We start from the raw sequence: 9,876 nt of genomic DNA, 5'->3' as shown, positions 1-9,876 counted from the left end.
TTATATGTTCCATTCAGAGAAGTTGAATCTTACATGCCTATTTCGTTGCTACCTGCGATTTCAAAATTATTTGAGAATTTACTGTATAAATGCTGTAGACCATTTATAAAAATGCCAGTATTTCAGTTTCGATTTCGGAATCACCATTCGACAATCGACCAAGTGCACAGAGTAAAAGCGATTGTTGAAAAGGCATTCGAAGAAAATAAATACTGCGTTACAATATTCTTGAATGTCTCACAAGCTTTTGAATGGGTATAATATTTGGGATTAATTTACAAAATGAGCAAATAGCTACCGCGGAATTGTCGACCGCTGGAATCATATTTTTTCGAAATACAATTTAGGCATTCTCAACATTTAAACCTATTTCGGGCGGAGTACGATAGCGTAGTGTCTTGAAACCATTTTTGTTCTGCTCTATACTGCTGTTCCTACACCAAAAGACACAACACTTAGAACATTTGCTGATTACACAGTAATAACGCCAAAAGATATATTCCTGTCTAAGGCTGTAGAAAAAGTACAAGTGGCAGTCAAAAAATCTACAAATGGAATAGAGACTGGAAAATAACTGAGACTTTAGCTTAATAGCTCCAAATGTGTCAGCTAAATATCTCGGAATATATCTCGAGGGTAGATTAAACGGGAAACATCATGTCAGACAAAAAGCAGAGAAGATTAGACTCAAAGTTAAGCAACTGTACTGGTTAGTCGGAAGAACTTGACTTAAAATTAAATATATTGGTTTATCAGTTAATCATATCAATCATTTGGACCTGTGGGGTGCAAATATGGGGTTGCACTAAAACATCAAACTAACTAGTAGTCCAACGCACTCAAAACAAAGTTCTAGGATTAATTACCAATGTTTATCGCTACGTGAACAACGAAGAGCTGTATCATGACCTCGGAATCAAATAGACACACGAAGTAAAAACTAAAACATGAAATAACGTTTCTAAATCACAGCAACGTGGAAGCAATGCAGCTACTGAGCAACACGCAGGAAATCAGAACACTGAAGCGAATCAAATCACACGAACTAGTTTAGTGTATAAGTGTATTTTTAGCTCTAGGTTAAGTAGATTAGTTTTATTCTAATTTGGGAAATACATACTGATGTATTAATGCCGTACACGCCTTTTGTTTGTGTATTAATGCAAGTACAACAGAATAGTAGTAATAAATTAATTTGTAAATTAAGATTGTACTAAGCATATCTAATGTAAGATGTAATTAATTAAAAAAATTGCATGACAACGATCGGCCATACGCAAATGTGGACGATACCATGTATAAGCTAAAATGGTACTTTTACTAAAGTCTATGTAGCATGCCTGCTACACAATTACGAAATGTTGAAAAAGTGCGATAATAAATCAATATTTGGATTATACGAACACGGCAATCTCAATGTTGCCAGAAAAATGGAAACATTTCGTAGAAAATGATGAAGCATATATTCCTAAAATTAGTTAATAAATGCTAGTTTATGGTGAAAAAAATTATCAGAAAACATGCAATCATAGAATAGATTTCAAGAGATTCAGCTATATAGAAAAAAAAGATGAAATTTCATCCAGTGTGGTTCAGTTGGGTTCATTTTTATCATAAATATCAGATTGTATGTTGTTTAGTTTGAACCAGTATTTTCTGGAACCGAGTCGGGAATTTCATATCGCCAATGATAAAACGTACACATCACGGGACTAATCCGGATTACAACTTTCCTCAGTCCATTTCTAGCCAACTCTCGGCATAATAACTTCTAATTCTTTATGTATATCTCGAATATTAGACCGCGTTTTTTATCAGAGCCCGCAATTTTTAAGAACGTTACGGGCGGCAATAAAAAATGCGCCATTCTTTTCAACTTCGCGCCATTCTCGCCGCAACTTTTTTAATTTAAACATTGTAGAAAAAGGCGAGCCACTGCTATACGCATTCGTATCAGAAATAATTTTATGATTTCGGCGCGGCTCTTGACACAATCTGCAACATAACTCCGAAAGTTTAATTTTTTTATCTGTCTGCTTTTTTCTGTTGTGGCGCGTGTATGGCAAAAACGATTAAAACTTTTTAACTTTGCACGATTCCATTCTCCATTATTAAACAATCCCCGTGCACAATAAAGCGGCAACGAAAGCGATAAAGTATCCGAAAATAAATTGTTCTAGTGTCAATTTAAATTAAGATTTAATTTTCCCGGTGTAACTAGTCCATTATTAAGCATTAAGTCATTCTAAATAATACAAATACACACGGCCTTGGACTTGAGCAACAAAAAAACTTTTCATAAGGTAAATTGGGAAGCTGAATCCAAAACAGTAGACCGTTTTCTAAAATTGATTCTAGTTTCGAAATCTTCAATAAATTCATTATTTTACTGTTTTTGAGCATTAATGGCCATTTATTTAATTAACAAGTATAAATCAGAAATGAATAGATTTTTAACCAAATTGTTATGGATGTGTTTCACGCATTAGGGTCCACCAGTAAACGCTCGTCATACCTGGTTCCAAAATCATTAGTATCTCTTTTCTATTTTCACTATTTCTTAGCGTAGCCGTTGTCCTTGCAAAACGTTCGTATCACCCTAGTTTTGTGTGAGGAAATCAAGTTATGAATGCAGAAAATGTATTTTGAAAAACTTTCAAGCTCCAGTCTTGTGGTAATTTGGTAACAAATTATTAATTGCGTGCCTGTAATCCGGTGATCTATGGTTACCAAGAAAGTTGTTAACAATATTTTGAAACGATGCCCATTTTGTTGCTTCATCTTTTCGTTCAAAAATTTGTAAAGGTTACGTCAACCATTGGTTTTTGACTATCAGGTCTGACAATTTTTCCTGTTTTTATTTTTACCTGTGACAGTTTTAGGCACAACTTGATTAAGTACTGGAAGACGATCTTTTACTACTGAGAGCACCGACAAAGTTCTTAATAAGGCCAAGTTTAATGTGAAGGGGTCGCATTGAAACATTCAGTGGGTTCACAAGTAGTGCACGTTTTGTTACTGTTGATCATGTACCAATTACATGTCAGTTACACTTTTTTTCCCATAATGATAATCTACTGCACGGCTGTCCCACAGACATAAGAAGCAGCATTTTCGTGAGTCCGGGTTACATCCCAAAGTTTTATAGCATACAGCAATCCTCACATATTCTACTCACATTTCTGCTGTTATAGCTGTGGTAGGATTGCTTCTCTTATAAAAAAAAACGCAGACATCATCATGTATTTACACACTATACATTTGATATTCATTTTATGGCACTATCAATGATATAAATTTAAATATATTTTTCATTTTTAGTAATACTTTACTCGGCAGTCCTTTTTTCATATCGCACTTACCGAAACTATGTCATATTGTTTAGTTGTTCCTTAGCACTCTATAAACTTTGCTTTACTAAATTATAACATTTCACCTGTAATTCATATTTTACAGGTGTATTGTCTGCTATTAATTTTCTCTTTGTAGTAATAAATAATTATATAAACGAATCTAGAAATAATAGGTTATTTGAAAAGTCCCCGGCCTGATACATATATGGCATTAAGGGAATTAAATCCATATATCTTTTAGCTAGCCCTAACCCTCAAAAGATGCGTGTTAGAATTTTACAGCTGTCGGATCATTAGTTGGTGAATTATAGCATTTTGAATGAAGCAACTTTTGCTATTGTGAGAAAAATGGGTAAAAAGGATTTTCGTGTGTTGATAAAGTATTGCTTTTTGAACGAAAAAAATACAGTTGAAGCAATAACTTGGCTTGATGCCGAGTTTCCGGACACTGCTCAAGGATTGGTATGCTAAGTTTGGATGGTGTGAAATGAGCACCGAAGACGGTGAACGCAGTGGACGCCCAAAAGAGGTTGTTACCGACGAAAACATTAAAAAGTCCACAAAATGATTTTGAATGGCGGTAAAAAGTACTTGAATGAAAGAGCAGGCACTCTAATAATATCAAATGAACGTGTACATGATATCATTCACGTATATTTGGGTATGAGAAAGCTCTGTGTAAAGAGTTGATGATTCGCAGCACTGTTTGAAGATTATCAAGCGTAATAAACCCGAGTTTTTGCATCATTGTGTGACAATGGATGAAACATGGCTCCATCATTTCACTTCAAACTTTCCAATCCAAGTCCAATTCTCTCCTAAGCGTGGGAAAACGCAACAGTCGGCTGGCAAGGCTATGGCGTCTTGCTTTTTGGGATGCGCATGGTATAATTTTCATTAACTTCCTTGAAAAAGGAAGGACCATCATCAGCAACTAGTACATAGCGTTATTGTACCGTTTGAAGGATGAAATCGCAGAAAAACTGCCGTATTTGTAGAAAAAGAAAGTGCTGCTTCACCAACACAATGCACCGTGTCATAATCATCCTTGAAGGGAATTATGTTGAATAAAAAACTAATTTTGATAAAAAATGTATTTTACTATGGTAGGCCGGGTACTTTTCAATTTACCTGTTACACACGGTTTTGGACTTGAGCAACTCTCAAAAAGCTGGTTTATAAGGTAAATTGGAAGAGCGAACTCAAAACTTTAGACCATTTTCTAAAATTGGTTCTAGTTAACGAAATATTCAATGAATTGGTTTTGATTGAATATTTATGGATCTGTTTCATGTTTTAGGTTTCAACAGTAATTGCTTATTATAGCTTCGTCCCAAAATCTGCGATTTTCGCTATACCTTGGCGTAGCTGCTCTTTTAATTCGTCGCTCCTATCGCTCAAATTGTGTACGAAAAAAACAAGATGTGAATGCAGAATTTTTTTTGAGTGTTGAAAGACATTCTAGCGCTAATATTGTTTTAATTTGGCAACAAATTATTGATTACGTGCTCATAATCCGGCGATTTGTAGTTACTGAGAGAGTTGTAACGTAGCAATAGTAATAATGTAGCGCTCTTAGAATAACGGTCTATAAAATACCCAGAAACATTATTCCAGATGTTGAGCACGTGCAGAGTACCAGCAGCATTGATCACTAAACTGTAACGAAAATCCGGCAACCCCGAGTGGTTGATGTACGATATTATTGAAGCGTGCTTTGCATACTTTCAGTCAATGACCATCGTACACATCAGACGTGCCACCATCCACGTGCTCAAATGTATCTAGATATGTTCAGACACCACCCAAGATTCTTTGCAGAAAATACTGCGCCCTTACCCTTTCTTATATTTTTCTGTTTTATATAGCGCCTATAAATAACGTTCAAATGTTGTAAACATTTCAGTAGTTCAAACAGCAGGAGTTCCTGTCATCTTCAGACCGTCGTCGGAGACCACAGCGCTAACCAAGCCGGCACATTACAGTTTTATTTTCAACGTACCTCCATTCACTGAGCCAACATAATTAATTCACTAAAATATATTGAAACGATGCCCGTTCTGTTGCTTCCCCTATTCGTTAAACATTTTGCGTAAAAACTTTGCGTCATCCATTAGTTTTCGTATATGAGATCCGATGAACATTTCTTCTATTATGTTATTTTATTGACGTATGACAGTTTTGAAAACAACTTGGTTAACTACTGGAAAACCTATTGAGCGCTGTGACAAAATTCTTAATAAGGCCAAATTTTCATTCATTTCATTTTTACATTTTCATCACACTTCCAAATCTTTGTTCTGCTCGCGTTGTAAAATAATCTTGGGTACCCATGACTTGTCAGTATTTACTACAACAAAATCAAGGTACTGAAAATATACAACTTTAATGATTTTTTAATTTGTCTTGGTTTCTCCACATTTACCGAGCTTTGAATCGATTTTGCAACATCGCCGTTACATTTTCGCATATCCTAAAGCAAAATCACCGTACAAAAATAACTTTAAAATAATATTTAACTGAACACCATCAGCTGATAGTCATTATAAGAGCGCAATGCTGCCATCATGCTCAAATTCGAAAATTAGAAGCAAACTTAACACACGGATTGAAGATGTTAGTTTAGAACATAAACGTTAAGAATCGTTCTCACCTGCTCGGGTCCAAAATTTGACCCGAATTTGTAAACTTGTGTTATTAAGTAACCCCCTATATACAATAAAGTGCCAACAAAAGTGATAAAGTATCCGAAAATAAATTGTTCGGGTGTAAATTTAAATTAAGATTTCATTTTCCCGGTGTAACATATTATAAGCATTAAGTCATTCTAAATAATTAAACGTCCAGGAAAATAAGTCCAAAACAATAATAAAATACAGGAGAAAAGATTGAGAACAATTTTAATAAATTAATTGTTTCAATTTTTATGTATAATTTATGTAATTAAAACTCTTTGAAGAAGTTTATGGTGATTTATTCACTTATTTACCATTAATTTTAACATTGTATTTACTTAAGCTTTAAAAGTTTCATTAATAATTCTGTTTTAATGATAATTAATGCCTTTTAAAATTATTATATCATTTTTTAAATCATGTCTTATCTAATAACCTCAATATTAAAGTTTATGCCAATAAACATACTACAGCCGTTCCAATAAAACAGCCATTAGACGTCATCAAAATTTTTAATGGAACGTTGCTAAGTTTTGGTTTATTTAGACTCTGGCATAACAAAATACAAATGTAAATGAAACAATGAAGCATAAATAACGTTAGCAAATATAATTTATTTTAACATTGTAGTACATTTAGTGCATATAATTCCCAAGGACTTAAACTAGTAGTTGCTTCTGTGGTTATCAATCTATGTTGGTAATTATCAGCATCGGGCGATAAGCCAACAACAAAAAAGCTTTATTCTGTCTTTTTCACTATCAGAACCAGTGTATACCAGTATATACCAATATCATTACCAAATAACGAGTTTATTATCAATTACCAAATAGTTAATTTCTAATCTATCGAAAACTTGTTAATGATTCCACCATCTGTTAATGTCTTTTTCCGTCTCTCTCATGATGCAGTTTTTCCAAAGCGAAAGTGTTATTTTAGACAATGCTCTTTTCTACAGTATATCTTTTTGGCTTGTCTCTAAAAAATTTATTTACAAAAACACAAATATTTAAATTATATTTAATGAGTAACACTAACACAACATGCACAACAATATATCTGCAATGATTTGTTTAGATAAATTCAAATCCTTCAGTATCAAATTACTCTGTTAACTTTCCAAAATTAAATGCCTCTCTTTCATAACAAAATCGCTGTTACTGAGCTCAGATGATGAGGCAGAAGTTTGTAATTTTTTGAGGGTAAATTGCCAACTGACAGCTATTTTTATTCTCAATAGGATACCGAGGAAAGGGCTAAGTTGTAGGAGTCCGCTGGTTTAGGATAATGCAGTGTGAGTATATATTGTTTCAGCTCGAATAGGAAATGGGAAGTTTTCACCAGACATAGCGCCATTTAAAACTTACACCCTTGATTTGACACGGTATCACTATTTTGCCAAAGCGATGGGAAAAATTATAGAAAATAATTGGAAAGTCAGGATTAATATATATTGTGCCAATTTTTCTCAATAAATGTTTCTTTAGGATAAAAAAATAATATGTATATGTTGATGATAGTAATAATACTATGAATTCTGATATTTGTTGTAATATTATCTGTAATAATGTAATAAAACAGCTGAAACATTCTATATTTGTATTATTCCTACTTACCCCGAAAATGCTTGATATAGATTAAGATTTGACATAATTCCGGCAAAGTGAGGGACAAAAATATGGAATCAAGTAGAAAGATAAGGTATAAGAAAGCGCGAGAACATATGTATATGCGTAGAAACGGGCATAGAAAACAGTTAAAAGGGTTCAGACATTTCCATAGATAGAAATAAATAGCTTTGGAGTGGAGCAGAAGCTGGTATCGGCCAAGGAGCAACCCTTGTCCCGCAAAAAAATATTACGGACATATAAACGCCCAAAGGTAGAGTGTTCTATAAATCGCGTTTAGGACCAGGACCGTTTTACTTATCACTCTAAAGTTTTTTGTATTACATTAAATTTTTTTATATTATCTAATGCTTTATAATATTTATGATAAAAGCAAGTGGGTATATATTACAGTTTTTATAATGTTATTCGTCTGTTTTTTTGTGTATTCTAAAAGTCTATGACGTTGATGGGCCTCAAATAAATATTATATTCTCTTTTTTTTTGTCAAGTGTCATCAACTCCATAGGGTTTTGAATATATTGTTTTCATTTTAGCTGTAGTTTTATTATGATTTATATGTTATTTTATTCATATATTATACAGATAAATAACAATATTTTTAACATTTCTTTTGTACAAATTTTCTTTTACAACAATATATTCAAAATCCTATGGAGTTGATGACACTCGACAAAAAAAAAGAGAATATAATATTTATTTGAAGCCCATCAACGTCATAGACGTTTTAGAATACACGAAAAAACAGACGAATAACATTATAAAAACTGCAATATATGCCCGCTTGCTTTTATCATAAATATTATAAAGCATTAGATAATATAAAAAAATTAATCTCTAGGAGTCTCCAGGCAGGCTACTACATAAAAAAACGTACCTGAAGCTCTACTACTAGATATAAAAAGTAACACTAGCCTACAAACTATTGCGGCTGTATAATTTATTGTAGTTTAAATCTTTTGATAGTGCATTCATTATATGTACTATATTGTTAAAATAAATTATATTTGATAACATTATTTTGTTTAGTTTAGAGTTTTATTATATGTAAAATCCAAAATGAATTAAAAGCCCAGGTTGGTGCAATAATATTGCGGCGTTTTGGCTTCGTAAATTTAGATTACGTGAGATCATTTTCTTATCGAATGGATTATAGTTGAGATACTCTATATATATATATATATATATATAGAATATAAATATAGAGGAGATATATCGAAATGTATTTGATCAACGTCGTTAACATGCCAATATCGTCTAATAACTGACGCGAAATTTCCTCCTTCACCCCCATCCTCGAAAAGAAAAAAACTTTTTTATCGAATTTTCCTTCTCGGTTATACGAATCACTTATCAATGAGAAGCCCACGGACCGAGTCTGCTGGTTTTTTAAAACGTGGTTTCCTCGAACGTTTAAAATTGGCAGAATGCGCGACGTAGCCCGAAAACATGGGAAAAGTGTGACCGAAAACCTAATGCCGGTTGTAAAATAGGCGAGCGGGCCGCCAGAAGACGCCTTTTATTTGCGATCTTCGTTCGGCGTAGGAAAAAAAACCGACGGGAGTGGCGAACGACGGCCGTAATGTCGTTTTTCGGATCGCTTTTTCGACTTTCGGGCGAATAGAGAGACGGCCCTCCCCCAGTCAATCTGTTCGGAAAGTCGTTATTCTTTCTTTTCCGGGACCATCGGCGCTGCATCTAAATCGTCGAAATAAACATAACAATACATTTTTCGCGAAGAAGACATCCATTGCCCGTGGTAAATAGCGAGATTAATCCAAGAAATCACGCTGTTGTTATATATCGTTATTTTTTATGAATGCGTTCTTTTTTTGTGAACGTTACGATTTGTGTCTTAATTTGATATATTTTCCGGCTTTTCTTTTTCATTTCTTAATATATTAACTACTTTCATTAAGTACTACCATTTTTTTACTTCAAGAATTTTTTTTTAAGTAATAAACGATTTAAAACAGATGGCGCATTAAAGTGAATTACCATCGGCTACATTTGTTTACAACTTCATGTTGAAGGCTTCGCTTTTCAGTTTGTTTCATTTTGATCAAATGTGTATAAGAATTTGCTCACTCCGAAGAAAATATCTGAATTTGAATTAAAAAACAAAGGCAGTTGGAGGTCACAGAACCATCATGCTCGATACATTTCAACTAGCGATTACTAGTTCCGATGTTTTAAAATTGGTGATTGTGACGCCGTCGG

Source organism: Rhynchophorus ferrugineus, unplaced genomic scaffold, assembly GCF_030347505.1.
Source record: "Rhynchophorus ferrugineus isolate W39M unplaced genomic scaffold, kcgeb_rfMv2 rfM4, whole genome shotgun sequence".
Classification (NCBI taxonomy): domain Eukaryota; kingdom Metazoa; phylum Arthropoda; class Insecta; order Coleoptera; family Curculionidae; genus Rhynchophorus; species Rhynchophorus ferrugineus.
Note: the sequence above shows the minus strand (reverse complement) of the source record.